The following is a 16,616-nucleotide window of genomic DNA, read 5'->3' as shown; positions in this document are numbered from 1 at the left end:
GTACCTACCAACACGCAACCTCCGATCCTCTCAAGACCTCCTTCTCTACTCCCCTCTCATCTCTTCTTCCCACAACCGCATCCAAGACTTCTCCCGTGCTTCCCCCATACTCTGGAACTCTCTACCCCAGCACATCAGACTCTCGCCTACCATAGAAACTTTCAAAAAGAACCTGAAGACTCACCTCTTCCGACAAGCCTACAGCCTGCAGTGATCCTGAACCTACTGAACCGCCGCACAACCAGCTCTGCCCTCTCCTAGTGTATCATCACCCATGCCCTGCAGATTGTGAGCCCTCGCGGGCAGGGTCCTCCCTCCTTATGTACCCGTGTGCCTTGTTTTTTGCTCATGTTTAATGTATTTGTCTATATTTGACCCGTATTTCACATGTAAAGCGCCATGGAATAAATGGCGCTATAAAAATGAATAATAATAATAATAATGTCGGTCTGGGCCAGATGGAAAAGAAGGGAAAAGTGAACGATTCCATCAGAATGAACGTCAGCGGTAAGTCACCATCTGTAACTGTGCTGTGATCTGTTATATGTTCTGTAGGGCTGGTATCTACCACTGACCATATGGCGGTAATATCAATATTGGTTGTTATATAGAGATTATCTTCCGTAACAGCGCGGTCATCTGCTGAGGTTCTCCAGTATCAGGGCGCGTCACCCAGCTGTAATTAATGTTACTTGGTTAGGGACCCACTCAGAAGTTTCGCCCCGCAGCCCCCCGAACCAAAACCCTAGCTACGCCTCTGTGTAGACGTCCAGTAACTGGTGATAATTCCCTCATGTGTGAGGTCTATTTGTCTCCAGAGAAATCACACGTTACATTCCACACATAACACTGTGTAGAGAAGGCGGCGCGGGGTAATTGTGCCAGTAGGGAGGGGGAATAATGGCGGGAATGTCACTGACTGAGGAGAAGTCTCCATGTAGCGTCTGCACTACAGATATCATTCCCTGAGGCCCCTGATCATGTGACCCCTGACTCCTCCCCTCCTGTGACCTCATCACAGGTCCTGTGCACACAGAGCAGCCATATATCTGGTGTGTAGCTCTGCAGGTGAAGGTAGGTGCTGGAGATTCCCCATTACTGAGGGACATTAACCCCTTCAGCACTGAGATTCCTTTGGGGTTTCTGTGTGGTGTGAACAGTGACGTAACTGCAGGGCCGCACTGGGACCGGATATCTTCCCTGGTGCACAAACCAAAGCAGTTTCTGTACAGTTTCTGGGTGAGAACACTAAGGCTATGTGCACACGTTCAGGATTTCTTGCAGAAATTTCCTGAGCAAAATCGGACATTTTCTGCAAGAAATCCGCATGTGTTTTTTTGCGCTTTTTTTTAGTTTTTTTCCGGAGATTTCCCAATGCAGCAATATAGTGGGAAATCCGCAAAATTAATTAGCATGCTGCATTTTTTTTACCGCAATGCGTTTTTTTCGCGAAAAAAAACCGCATCATTTGCACAAAAATTGCGGAATGCATTCTGAATGATGGGATGCATAATGTATGCGTTTTTATAGTGAAAAACGTGGAAAAAAAATGCAACGTGTGTACACAGCCTATAAATGACAATAGACGTCCCTCTCCTTGGGTGTAAAATTTGTGAGATCCGCCCCTCTGTGACTGCGTCTGTGTCCCGTGACCCAGCTGACAATTTTTGGATTTGGAAGGGGAACCAGAATTGGCATAGCTCCCAACTGTGCCTCATTCTGTGGGACTGTCCCGTTTTTTACACTGTGCCCCGCAGTCCCGCACACACACAGCAGGAGAAGCAGATAACACGCCTCCTTGTATTAGGCCACGCCCTTTCCTTTATGTTCTTCTTTCAGTGCGGTACAGCTCAGAGAGGACATTGTTAGGTCGGTGTCACGTGTGTGTACAGGTGCTGGAATCTTTGTCCGCAGTGTAAGCAGAGCTGCTGGGACACATCTACAGCCGGGAGCCCGCTCCATACACACACACAAGGCTCCGCTCCATATACCTCATACACACATGGCTCTGCTCCGTACACCTCGTACACACATGGCTCCGCTCTGTACACCTCGTACACACATGGCTCCGCTCTGTACACCTCGTACACACACTGCTCTGCTCCGTACACCTCGTACACACACGGCTCTGCTCTGTGCACCTCGTACACACACGGCTCCGCTCCGTACACCTCGTACACACGGCTCCACTCCCTACACCTTAGGGCTGTCCCACACGTCCAGATAATTCCGGTACCGGAAAAAATCGGTACAGGAGTTATCCGTGTCCGTGTGCCCGTGAGCTCACGTAGGCCATACGTGCGGCACACGTGTGCCGCCCGTGTGCCGAGTGGGTACCACACGGAGCGTGTGGTACCCACGCGTGTAGTACACTGCATGGTGCTGAAGCCGCGATTCATATCTTCTGTGCAGCAGTGTTTGCTGCATAGAAGATATGAATAATAGTGTTTAAAAGAAAGATCTATCTGTCCACCACCCTCCCACCCCTTGTGCGCCCCCCCCCCCCCCGCTGTTCTGAAAATACTCACCCGCTTCCCTCGTTGGCAGTCGATGCTTCCTGGTCTGACCGCGCCTTCTACTGTATGCGGTCACGTGGGGCCACTCATTTACAGTCATGAATAGGCGGCTCTACCCCTATGGGAGGTGGAGCCACCTATTCATGACTCTAATCGGCGGCCCCACGTGACCGCATACAGTAGAAGGGGCGGCCAGGACAGAACACTGCGAGGGAGGCGGGTGAGTATTTTCAGAACAGCGGGGGGGCGCACAGGGGGTGGGAGGGCGGCGGACACATAGATCTTTCTTTTAAACACTATTATTCATATCTTCTATGCAGCAAACGCTGCTGCAGAGAAGATATGAATGGCGGCTTCAGCACCGGCCTTATACACACATGTGACTCTACTCATTACACACACACGGCTCCGCTCCGTACACCTCGTACACACACGGCTCCTCCTCGTACACACGTGGCTCCACTCCATACACCTCGTACACACACAGCTCCGCTCCGTACACCTCGTACACACACGGCCCTGCTCCGTACACCTCGTACACACACGCGGCTCCACTCCGTACACACACGGCTCTGCTCCGTACACCTCGTACACACGCTGGATCTGGGACGGTTGGGAGGCATGGTACAGGGTTTATGTAGCAGAGCCGTGTGTGTACGAAGTGTATGTAGCGCCAGAGCCTTGTGTGTGTATGAGGTGCATCGAGCGGAGCTGCGTGTGTACGAGTTACACCGGATCTCTGTTCTTTCTTTCTTTCTTTCTTTCTTTCTTTCTTTCTCTCTGTTCTTTCTTTCTTTCTCTCTGTTCTTTCTTTCCCCTCTTTCTTGCTCTCACTGTTCTTTCTTTCCCCTCTTTCTTTCTTTGTTCTTTCTTTCTCTCTCTGTTCTTCCTTTCCCCTCTTTCTCTCTATGTTCTCTTTCCCTTCTTTCTCTTTCTTTCTTTCTTTCTTTCTTTCTTTCTTTCTTTCTTTCTTTCTTTCTCTTCTTCCTTTCTCTCGCTCTCTTCTTTCTTTCTTTCTCTGTCTCTTCTTCCTTTCCCCTCTTTCTTTCTCTCTGTTCTTTCTTTCTCTCTCTGTGTTCTTTCTTTCTTTGTTCTTTCTGTCTTTCTTCCTCAGTACCTGTCAGTGTGTCCATAGTACCAGCCACTGTGCCCTCAGTACCAGTCAGTGTGATCAGCAGTGCTAAATGGGTGCGATTGGGGCGTGGATATGGGTGTGACTAGTTGTGAATTTAGTGTTGTCATGGGGCGTGGCCTAAAATTTGCCTCGGCACGCTAAGTGCACCACAGACTTTGTCCCTCTTTCTCTTCTTCAAAAGTTGGGAGTTATGGAATTAGGACTTCTGTGTGTCCTGAGCTGCAGGAGGAGCTAAGGTCAGTGCGTGTTATAAAAATAATCATTTATACACTCAGCCCATCCTCCCACATTGTTACAGTGCACATTGTTAGTCAGCAGGGTAACAGGGTGGCCCAAATGGAAAGTGGTCAAGAGGTCCGTAAAGAAGTCGGGCGGTGTTGCATCCCCATACTGGGGTACCACAAAAAAAAACGAATCTAAGATGAGCGGTAGAGACACTACTGGGGTGGAGTCCGAGGTCCCAAGTGGTGGCTGAGGGGTTGCCAAAGGTCTCTGGTAAAGACCTGGTATACTGGACATGCCATGGTCCTGAATACATAGCCACCTGTTGTCGTATGTCCTACTAGCAGATGGACTGCAACCTTGGTAGGTGCTGTCCATATTATGCCTATCCCACCTTAAGTTTGGACTATCAGCCCGATGAGGGGCCAAAGTCATGTCCCATCACAGTAAATGGAGTACTGGTGTGGGACTCTTGGACTCGGTGAGTTTGGTGACCCTGATAAGGGCCACAATCCCTCTCCAGTTGGTCCCTGGAAAAACTGCGGGCATCCATTGTATTCACAGGGATGCCAAATCTACCCTGTTGCCAGAATGACTATAAAAATGAACTGTGGGGCTGAGTCACATGAGGTCAGGGTAGATTAGGACCTGCTGCATCCAGTGATAATAGGGTTGGACTTTAGCCTGTTCTGGGTCTTATGGCAGAAGGCAGAGATAACCTAAGTGACTCAGACAGAATCCAGTTCTACTATGATGAATCCCCATCGCATTTGGAGATGGATGAGTCCCTCTGTGTACCGTTGCTGGTGGCGAGAAGATGATCACTGAGGCCGAGATTGTGGAGTTGGGAGTTTCTGGAGGAATCTTGGGGCTGCCCAAATACAGTATCTTACTTTAAACATGCATTGGACAATGTGACTGTGATAAATGGGGTTGCTCAAGAGCCGAGGACTGACACCAGGTTTTCATATTTCACTTTAAATGAAGTGCTGCTTTATCAGGTCACTAAACTGAGAGGGAAAGTGATAGAGCATTTGTTGGTACCTGGTCCCTATGGGCATAGGGTATTAGATCTGGCCCCTTCTCATGTCTTTGGTGGGCATCTGTGAGTAGACAAAACTCAAGAGCTGGTCCTTCAGAGGTTTTATTCGCCTGCGTGTCACCAAGACATTAATTTCTGCCTATCTCACCCTACCTGTCAGCTGACCACTCCCATATCTCACTTCCGCAGTACCCTAGTGCCTTGCCCATAGTAGAACTCCCATTTGACAGGATTGCCATGGACCTTGTTGGGCACCTAAGTTAAGTCCGCCAGGGGTCACCACTACATCCTGGTGATAATAGACTATGCAACACAATACCCAGAAGCAATACTACTGAGAAACTCCTCCGCCCGGAGTATAGCTCGAGAGCTAGTCCATATTTTCTCCTGGACAGGCCTGCCAAAGGAGATCCTGATGGACCAAGGGACTCTTTTTATAAATAAAGTGGTGAAGGAGTTGTGTAAGGCTCTCCATATTACCCAACTCTGGACGTCGGTGTACATAACGATGATGGACTTCTTGTTGGAGAGGTTCAACAAGACTTTGAAATCTATGCTCAGGAAGGTCGTCGAGAAGGATGGCCAAGACTGGGATTGCCTACTATCGTACCTACTGTTAGAGAAGTCCCATAGACCTCTACAAGGTTCTCACCATTTGAGCTGGTATATGGATGGCACCCTCGGGGACTTCTGGACACTGCAAAATGAGACCTAGGAAGTGGAATTAACACCCTACCAAAGCGTCAGCGTACATGTGGCCAAGATGCAGGACCGGATTGCTAGACTGAGGCCAATTGTGAGGGAATGCCTGGCCCCTTCAAGCACAAGATACCCAGTCAATGGACTACAACTGGTCGGCAAGACTGAGACAGTTTAGCCCTGTAGACTGGATGTTGGTGTAGATGAAAAATAAATTCCTGATCAAGTGGCAAGTGCCATACAAGGTGGTAGAAAGTTGGGTGATGTCAACTACAAGATCCACCAACCAGGGAGAAGAAAACCGTACCAGTTGTACCACATGATCCTGCTCAAACCATGGCGAGACGGAACCGATGGAAGCTACGTGCCTAGGGGCCAATCCTGAAGCCAGGGTCGAGGATGTCACAGTGGCTGAGATAGTGTCACTGGTTCAGAAGCAGCAGTATTGAGAGCTGCTTCAGCGAAATCGGGACCTGTTTTTGGAGTTACCAGTTTGTATGCAGGTTGGGGAGCATGAAATCCTGACGGAACTGCATGTGAGGGTGAACCAAAAGCAATATCGGATTACCAAAACCTACTGCAAGGTTATCTCCAAGAGGCTGATGAGAATGTTGAGCTTGGGCATCATCAAGGAGTCAATTAGTGACTGGTCCAGCCCTATTGTCCTTGTGCCGATGCCGGATGGATAATGGCATTTCTGTAATGACTACAGGAAGCTGAATGAGGTTTCCAAATTTGACGCATATCCGATGCCACAGGTAGATGAGCTCATTGAGTGGCTAGCGTCAGCCAGATATGTCACCACCCTGAACCTAACGAAATGGTACTAGCAAGTTCTCCCAAATGCCAAGAAGAAGACGGCTTTCTCTACACCCGATGGATGTTTTCAGTATACCAGAATATTTGGTCTGCAGGGATCCCCAGCTACCTTCCATTGAGGCATGGACTGTACCCTAGCCTCTCACAAAAAGTATACCTCAGCGTATCTGCACGACATTGTGATCTTCAGCACGGATTGGGGAAGTCAGCAGCAAAAGGTCCAGACAGTACTGGATGCAATGAGGAAGTCAGGGTTTACCATTAACCCAAAGAAATGCAGCATGGGGAAAGAACAGGCAAAATACTTGGTCTACATTGTTGGAAGTGGCGACATAAAGCAATAAGTAGATAAGGTGGAGGTAATCCAAAATTGGATGCAACTGGTCACCAAGAAGCAAGTTGAGGCGTTTCTGGGAATTGTACAATACTATTGGCGATTTATCCCAGATTTTGCCATGATAGCCACCCCGTGACTGATGTTCTTAAGAGAAAGATTTTGATGGCCAAATGGTCCTCTGAAGCAGAGATGGTATTCCAGGAGTTGAAGCTCGCCCTATGCAAACAGCAGGTCTTGGTCACACCTGACTTTACTAAGGAGTTTGTAGTCTAGATGGACACCTCCAAGGTCAGTATGGGAGCTGTATTCCAGTCCTATACCTGAGTAGGAAACTCTTCCTGTGAAATGAACTATGCCATCTTGGAGAAAGATTGCTTGGTCATCAAATGGGCAATTGACATACTCAGGTTTTACCTGTTAAGTTGGAAGTTCAGGTTAGTGTCAGACCCTGAGATGGATGAGGGGAAGGAAAGGGAAGAATGCCCTGGTGACTAGGTGGTTTCTGGCGTTTCAGGGCTTCAGCTTCCAAGTGGAGCATAGGCCAAGGAAGCTACATGGTAACACAGAGGCTCTGTGCAGACTTCCCTGCTTAGTGAGTAATGGTGCCAAACCCCCGGCTTAGGGAAAAAGGGTGGGATATGTGGCATTGTCACTGGCAAAATGCTGGAGGGGAGATATGTTTCATTGAGGCTATTAGCTTCAGTGATTTAAAACCCAGAAGTTAGCTCCAGCACAATATGTGTTGAGAGTGGTTTAACAACTGAGTCTTTGTGGACAACCATAGAGCAGGTTGGAGGTTTCCACCTTATCTCCACCCCAAGGTGTGGTCTGGGGTTTAAATAGTCGGTCTCCTGAGGCATTCAGTGTTTCTGGAGAGGCTACCTCTAGAGATGTGTTCGTACGTGTGCTAACCTGAGCCATGTGTTTTTACTAAACCCTGAGTAGGTGGATCTCGCTACCGCAAGGACTGTCCTTTGTGTTAGCACTTTGATGTTTTCCTGTTTTTTGTTCAAAAGGGCCTAGTTTATTTTTACTTCACTATGGTTTATGCTGCATATATAATAAACCAGGGAAGATGTTATAGAGACAGTGTTCCCAGTCTACCTCCATGTACAGCTGAGTGAGCAGATCTACCACAGAGCATAGGTGGATTCATCGCTTGCTGTCATGCAACCCTTTGGGTATCAATAAATCTCTGTCTTTTACATGATTTATTGATGAATAATAAAACATATAACTTATCTGTTTATTGATTTGATTTATTTGTTTTTTATGGTCGTTTCCCAAGCTTTTAGTTAAATGTTTCTATTCCTGCTCCGTGAGCTATTAGGATCCTAGTATGTATAATATGAACCTGTTTTTCATAAATACCATCTGGTATGCTTCTGTAGAGAACCCACTTCCTTGATGTTTAAAAAATTTTTTTCCCCTGAGGTAAAATTTCAACAATCCCCAGCTTGCTTTATCATTGATACACTGACATTGTGGCTTTATGAGGAGAAATACTCTTATGTAAGGCATTGGACCTTGAGCATATGCAAGAAAGCTTCGGATTGGCCTTGGATACTCCTATGAAGTGAGCAGTCTCTATTGGCTGGCAGCGACAAGCCTTCTCCGGCGGCTAAAGGTAGTGGGGACATACAACTATGGAGAGCATTATACTATTATATATGACCATGTGGGTGTATTATACTAGTATGTATAATTATGGGGGTACATTATACTTTATGATGATGGGAGTACATTATATTACTGTAGATGACTATGGTGTGCATTATACCATTATGGATGACTATGGGGTAGTATGGAGAGACATGGGGGCAATATGGAGAGACATGGCTGTAGTATGGAGAGGCAAAATGGGAGGACATGCGCATGTGGGGTCCAGAATGGGAGGACACGAGGGGTCCAGGTTAGGAGGATCCACCCGCCGCTATTAACTAGTTTAATACCGCTGACAGCGGCTTTTAACAAGCGCTTCCGGCCATCCGGCTGGAAATGTGCGCACCGCTGACCCCCGTCACTTGATCAGAGGTCAGCAGTGCATTGGCATAACAACCATAGGTCTCCTGAAGACCTCTATGGTTGTTCATGCCAGATTGCTGTGAGCACCACAATGTGGTCGGCGCTCATAGCAATGCAGCAATTCTACACTACATAGGAGCGATCTGAGCATTGCTCCTATGTAGCAGAGCCTAGTAGGCTATACCAGCTTCTAGCCTCCCATGCAGACTATTGAAGCATGGCAAAAGTAAAAAAAAAATGGTTTAAAAAATATGAAGAAAAAAAATATAAATGTTCAAATCACCCCCCTTTCGCCCCATTCAAAATAAAATAATGAAAAAATCAAACCTACACATATTTGGCATCGCTGCGTTCAGAATCGCCTGATCTATCAATAACAAGATAGAATTAACCTGATTGCTAAATGGCGTAGCGAGAAAAAAATTCATAACGCCAAAATTATGTTTTTTGTGACCAGTCACCGTGACATTGCATTAAAATGCAATAACGGGCTATCAAAAGAACGTATCTGCACCATTAAAAACTTCAGCTCGGCATGCAAAAAATAAGCCCTCACCCGACCTGAGATCCCGAAAAATGGAGATGCTACGGGTCTCAGAAAATTGCGCAATTTTTTTTTTTAAGCAAATTTTGGATTTTTTTTTTCACCACTTAGATAAAAAAGAACCTAGAAATGTTTGGTGTCTTTGAACTCGTAATGACCTGGAGAATTATAATGGCAGGTCAGTTTTAGCATTTAGTGAACCTAGCAAAAAGCCAAACAAAAGACAAGTGTGGAATTGCACTTTTTTTGCAATTTTACCGTACTTGGAATTTTTTTCCCGTTTTCTAGCACACGACATGGTATAACCAATGGTGTTGTTCAAAAGTGAAACTCGTCCCGCGAAAAACAATCCCTCATATGGCCATATTGACAGAAAAATTAAAAAGTTATGGCTCTGGAAAGGAGGGGAAAGAAAATGCAAAACTGAAAAAAGCTCCGGGGTTAAGGGGTTAAATTGGCTTCATTGGACAGTGCAGAACACCTGTTGAATTTACACATCAACTATGATTGGACATTTGTAGCGGTGAAATCGATTGGTGATCTAATTACTCTCTGGGGGAAAGAGGTTGGATGTTCTAGCCTTTACAAGGATGCTGGTTTGGTCGCCGAATGCGGCCAGCAATCTTGCCAATATTATGATGCATCACGGTCTATCATGATTATCGTAAAATACTGCTGGTCCCTTTTGAATCAAGGCAGTAGACTCATGTTTGATGAAGCACGTAGGGCCATCTCTGCAGTCGTAGGGCCATCTCTGCAGTCGTAGGGCCATCTCTGCAGTCAAATTGTGGCTACCTATTAAACAACCATAGTAACATAGTTAGCAAGGCCGAAAAAAGACACTCATCCATCCAGTTCAGCCTATATTCCGTCAGAATAAATCCCCAGATCTACGTCCTTCTAAAGAACCTAATAACTGTAAGATACAAAATTGTTATGCTTCAGGAAGACATCCAGGCCTCTCTTGAACCCCTCGACTGAGTTCGCCATCACCACCTCCTCAGGCAAGGAATTCTAGATTCTCACTGCCCTAACAGTAAAGAATCCTATTCTATGTTGGTGGAAAAACGCAGAAAATGCCCCCTTGTGACCCCACCATGTGGACATCTCTGCTACTTGTCTAGAGCAATACTTAATATTGCTAGTAAGGAATAAAGATAACAGTTTCTGAATGATAACTGTTAATTAGAACCTAGGACAGTTAGTCCAAGATTCAAGGAAAGATAAGGAGTTCATCAGTGTTATTTGTGGGTCATATTGTATGACGGCACAATTGAAGTCATAATATCAATGTGATATCTATTCATTCAATACAGCAACACTAGTTCTCATAGCCTTTACACTGGGAGAATATTCTGTGTCAATGTTATGCTGTTTTTTTTTTTTTTAACCCTTTAAGGACCAGGGGTATTTCTGTTTTTTTGTGTTTCCATTTTTTGCTCTCTTTCTTCCCACTGCCATAACTTTATTTTTCCATCAACATGGCCATGGGAGGGCTTGTTTTTTGTGGGACGAGTTGTACTTTTGAATGACACCATTGGTTTTACCATGTCGTGTACGAGAAAACAGGAAAAGAATTCCAAGTGTGGTGAAATTGCAAAAAAATGTGCAAACCCACACTTGTTTGGCTTCTTTACTAGATTCACTAAATGCTAAAACTGACCTGCCATTTATGATTCTCCAGATCATTACGAGTTCATAGACATCAATCATGTCTAGGTTCTTTTTTATTTAAGTGGTGAAAAAAAATTCAAAAGTTTGTAAAAAAAAAAAAAAATTGCCATTTTCCGAGACCCTTAGCGTCTCCATTTTTCGTGACCTGGGACTGGGTGAGGGATTATTTTTTGCGCACCGGTCTGAGTTTTTTTACTGATATTAGTTTGGTTTAAATATGATCTTTCGATGGCCTGTTATTGCATTTTATTGGAAATAGAAAAAAATCCAGCTCGACGAGGTGGTGAAAAAGCAAAGTCTTGGTACTTTATTCACTTCATATCCAAAAATAGAGGATAAAACAACAGCACAATATAATTAAAAACACTATCTACGCGTTTCTGGTGACATAGCACCCTTAGTCATGATAACTTTAGTGCAGCCTGTTCTATGCTTTTATGCTAGCAACCAGTAGGCACACCGGTGCTATAACTAATTACAAAAGGTAATCTAGTCAAAATGAAAAACACATGATAGTGTGTGCAAGCTGCAATTAGTTGCACAAGACAGATGGAAAAAAAGCACAGAAAAAAAAAAAACACAACAAACAGACTACATGTATACTTTGGCTATATAAAAGGAAATACAGAATACATATATGTCATTCCATAATAATTCATTGTTTACAAATGAAGCATGTGGAGTTATGTGACATATAATAATAAATATCCAAAAAGTTTTTGATATATCAAATTCCCTATGAAGTAGCTGGAAGAAAATGATTGGAGCAATGTCATAATGAAAGACCTGTTGGGTGTTTCATTTATATGTTCCAAGATAATCATTCGAAGAGAATTTTTATTCAAAGAAGATTTTTACAGGATCTTGAGCGATCTCTAAATCGGAGACCTATAAAGATATATAAATAAATAAAGAATTCTAATTATTGGCATGATGATGGTTATAAGGATACAAAAAATGATTGAGGAGGCGGATATTAATTTACTGGATAAGAAACCTATGGACTGCATTGGAGACATTCAGGGGCAAAAGTAAATGTGAAACAGTGGAGCAGCGGTCAGCTACACAGAGAGGAGGAGAACATCGCAAATCTGCAGATCTGACTTTTTGGATATTTATTATTATATGTCACATAACTCCACATGCTTCATTTGTAAACAACGAATTATTATGGAATGACATATATGTATTCTGTATTTCCTTTTATATAGCCAAAGTATACATGTAGTCTGTTTGTTGTGTTTTTTTTTTTCTGTGCTTTTTTTCCATCTGTCTTGTGCAACTAATTGCAGCTTGCACACACTATCATGTGTTTTTCATTTTGACTAGATTACCTTTTGTAATTAGTTATAGCACCGGTGTGCCTACTGGTTGCTAGCATAAAAGCATAGAACAGGCTGCACTAAAGTTATCATGACTAAGGGTGCTATGTCACCAGAAACGCGTAGATAGTGTTTTTAATTATATTGTGCTGTTGTTTTATCCTCTATTTTTGGATATGAAGTGAATAAAGTACCAAGACTTTGCTTTTTCACCACCTCGTCGAGCTGGATTTTTTTCTATTTCCTGCATTCCTCACGCCTTGACACAGTGTTTCCGTGCTCCGAGCCTCCAGGGACTACAACTATGGTGAGCTGGATTTTTTCTTTTGTCTTCACATTTACCAGTGTCTCCGTGCTCACATAGTTTCCCTTCTATCATTACTATTTATGTCAAGAGGATTTAACATTATATTTACAACTAGCACAATAGACTTTGGCTTATCATTATGAATGTGTCTGGAAGACAAAACAAAGCTGAAAAACTGTTTGCACAAACGGCAACAGAGGATACTTCAATGTCTGGTAATAAAGATGCATTGCTGGACAATTTATTATCATTAATGCTAAAAGAAAATCGTGTATGGTGGGATCTCAGCTCACTTAAAAACTATAAAGATAAAAATGTGATTCCAAGAGGGCTGAGAATAAAGAAAATCCCCAGCACTGTTTACTCAGATACGTTTGTCAAAGAATGGAATACAATTTTATCTGATTGTTCCTTGAAACTTATTGCACTGATTATTCAACATGAGGAAGAGATGTTAATAGATTTGCAAAAGGACATTGAAACTGCAACCAAGGACGCTAAAGACAGGATGACATCTGCTCAATTTGATGAGTTCATGAATACCAGCAACTCCAAAATTGTTAAAATAGAAGAAAACATTATGGATATGAAAAAACGCAAATTGGACCGCGATTTATATGACTATGCACATGAACAAGTTTATGAATGGGGAAGGTGGGATAAAATTACTCAATCCCAAAAGTCAATCCTTAAACCCCAGAAACGCCGCATTTCTAAAAATCGCATGCAAAGACAGGTTACTTTTAGTTCATCAGAATTGGACACGTCCACTGGAGTTACTGAAGACTCAGACTCAGAACCCTTACAGGCATCAAAAAACTCCTACTTCAAGAAAAGCAAGCCTCCATTCAACAACAAAAAAAGGTTTACCGTAGAAAGGGAAGGAAACACCAATGCCAACAGAAATCCTCCCAGATATCATCTCAGACATCAACGTTAGGGCATTTTGATGTAATTAATTTTTCCTCCTCTCTCCTTACTAATGATCAAAAAGAACTTCTATCTCATGGCCTTAATTTTGTACCCAGTTGTAACTTCGATCTTTTTTCTACTATATGTGATGTAAACAGGTTTATCAGAAATATTGCGCTAAAATTGCACTTTAAGGACGATCTGACTGAGGTTGAAGGTAACATACATGAGCATAATAATGTCTTTAAATCGTTTAATTTTGCTGACCAACTGTCACTCATATGCTTATTGGAATTGCAGGAAGAGGGATCTAGTTCAGATATGAATTCAAATTCTTCCATGAGCCACATTAAGGTACCTAATCCTCAATTTTACCCTGTACAAGCACGTAAACCTGTGATGGATAGGTTTCAAAATGTCATGGAAACGCAGCTAAGACTCCTTTCTGAAGGTGTCCATGATGCACGCCTGTATAACAATAATCTCAAACCCAAATTACAACAGGCACTACGAGAACTACGAGATAATGATGACCTTGTCATTAAAAATTCTGACAAAGGTGGCTCTGTCGTAGTGATGAGTAGAAATGATTATATTGCCTGGGTTGATAAAATGCTATCAGACTCTGCTGTGTACAAACGTTTACCCACTAATCCCACCTCAGTGATAAAAGATCAGATTTTTGGGCTCATTGAAGAGGGTCTTAGCTTGGGCTTCTTTAACAAAAAAGAAAGCGACCATCTCAAAGTCTTGAATCCTGTCACCCCTGTGATGTATGCCTTGCCTAAAACTCATAAAAATCTATATCCACCACCTATGAGACCAATTGTCTCAGGCATTGGGTCCCTGGGTGAGAGACTGGGGGAGTGGTTAGATCTGCTCCTCCAGCCTCTCGTCCAGAGGACACCTGGTTATCTTAGGGACAGTACAGATGTCCTTAATATCATGAAAGACTTGACATGGCAACCTAACTATTCATGGATCACTTCGGACGTCGTTTCATTGTACACGTCCATACCACACGAGATAGCATTGTATGCATTAAAATTTCATATGGAAAAATATAGTGATTTCCCCCCGGATCTTCAATTTTACATAATAGAGGTTACCCATTTTCTCATGACCACCAATTTTTTCTGCTTTAATCAAATTTATTATATGCAAATCAGCGGTGTCTCAATGGGGGCCAAGTACTCACCATCTCTCGCCAATTTGGTGATGAGCTGGTGGGAGGAGTCATATATTTACAATGTAGAGAATCCATTCAAGGACTGCATATTTTGGTACGGTAGATACATCGATGACATCATTATGGTGTGGAATTCCGATGTATCTACCGTACATAACTTAATTGACTACTTCAATAGTAATCTGTTTAATTTAAGTTTCACCGCTCGCCAGGAACACACAAGCATAGAGTTCCTGGACCTAAAACTCAAAGGTGTAAACAACATTCCTGTAGTGACATCAACTTTTAGAAAAAATACAGCGGGGAATACAATATTGAGGGCAAACAGCCATCATCCTAAGCACACAATCAAAAGCATACCTGTGGGGGAAATGGTTAGGGCAAAACGAAATTGCAGCACACAGGAAGATTATTCTAGAGAGGTTGAGGAAATCAAAGCAAGACTCACACAGAGAGGTTACAGCAAAGGGTATTTACAAAGGGCGGAAAAAATAGTGGAGAAAAAACCACGGTTTAAATCAAAACAGAATAAAAAAACAGGTTCCACTAACCCTATTACCGTTGTCTTTCAATATAGCAACCAATTTGCTTCTATCAGCAAACTGATGAGAAACAACCTAACCATCTTACGGGAAGATCCTGATATTGCGTCCATTCTAAAACACGGATGCAGAATTGTGTCAAGAAAAGCACCATCATTGGGCTTTAGTTTATCACCCAGCTCTTTAAACACATCCCATGCTCAGCCTTCCAACTGGCTTAACATTAAGGGCTTCCACAAATGTGGTGCCTCAATCTGTAAAATCTGTAAATTTACACAGAAATGCTCCGACTTCACGGATGCAAACAACCAAAAAACGTACCAAATTAAAACATTCCTTAATTGTAACACCACCAACGTGGTTTACATTATGGAATGTACAATTTGCCATCTTAAGTATGTGGGGAGCACGATACGTCCACTTAAAACAAGAATCCGTGAGCATATTTATGATGTGGAAAATGGTAACACCCATAGAAATATGTCACAAGTGTCACAACATTTTATTAACCAACATCAATCGAACCTCAACTCATTAAAAGTTTACGCAATTGAGAGGACACATAGACCCTTTAGAGGAGGAGATACTGAGATTACCCTTAGAAACAGGGAGACTTGGTGGATCTTTAAACTGGGGACCAGAATACCTCATGGTCTCAACAAGAGAAAGGACATCATGCTTTTCTATTAGTGTCATTTTCCTTAAAACGTATATAACTTAATTTTAATAATTTTTTTTTTTTTTTTTTTTTTTCCCCCTTTGGGATTTATATCCTATCATAATAACAGTAAAGCAAATATAACAAACATCCATAATGGATTCAGTTCGGGAAAATTGCAACATGTAGTGCCATCTCCATTTTTCTGCTTTCGCCGGACATCGGTTTCCAGACATGGTTTGGGCGTTCGAGCTAATGCTCGTGTTAACATCACTCCCTATTGGTGTGTAATATTATTATTTATGAAATTTTTCTCTTCTGCAGCTTTTGTCGGATACAGGTCTTCATATACAATCGAGGTGTCTCATTAAGTATGTATACTAACAAAATATATATATTTTTTCTTAATGACAGGTATCAGCACCTTTATGGTGCTCGAACTCACCTGTCAGATCTACAGATTTGCGATGTTCTCCTCCTCTCTGTGTAGCTGACCGCTGCTCCACTGTTTCACGTTTACTTTTGCCCCCGAATGTCTCCAATGCAGTCCATAGGTTTCTTATTCAGTAAATTAATACCTGCCTCTTTAATCATTTTTTGTATCCTCATAACCATCACCATGCTAATAATTAGAATTCTTTAGACATAATCGAGGTGTTTCATTTAGTATGTA

The 16,616-nt window shown here is 43.0% G+C and overlaps 1 protein-coding gene across 1 annotated transcript in view; it reads left to right on the top strand.

The window, feature by feature from the left end:
• Positions 1–1,038: 1,038 nt before the first annotated feature.
• LOC143767596 (uncharacterized) overlaps positions 1,039–16,616 on the top strand; it is a 53,807-nt gene continuing 38,229 nt past the window's right edge. Inside the window, exon 1 of the mRNA XM_077256015.1 lies at positions 1,039–1,074. The gene's annotated coding sequence lies outside the window, so the exon portion shown is untranslated. The remainder of the gene's footprint in view (positions 1,075–16,616) is intronic.

The sequence above is a fragment of the Ranitomeya variabilis genome, chromosome 4 (assembly GCF_051348905.1).
Source record: "Ranitomeya variabilis isolate aRanVar5 chromosome 4, aRanVar5.hap1, whole genome shotgun sequence".
Classification (NCBI taxonomy): domain Eukaryota; kingdom Metazoa; phylum Chordata; class Amphibia; order Anura; family Dendrobatidae; genus Ranitomeya; species Ranitomeya variabilis.
The sequence above is the reverse complement of the archived record's forward strand: the minus strand, read 5'-3'. Positions and strand labels throughout refer to the sequence as shown.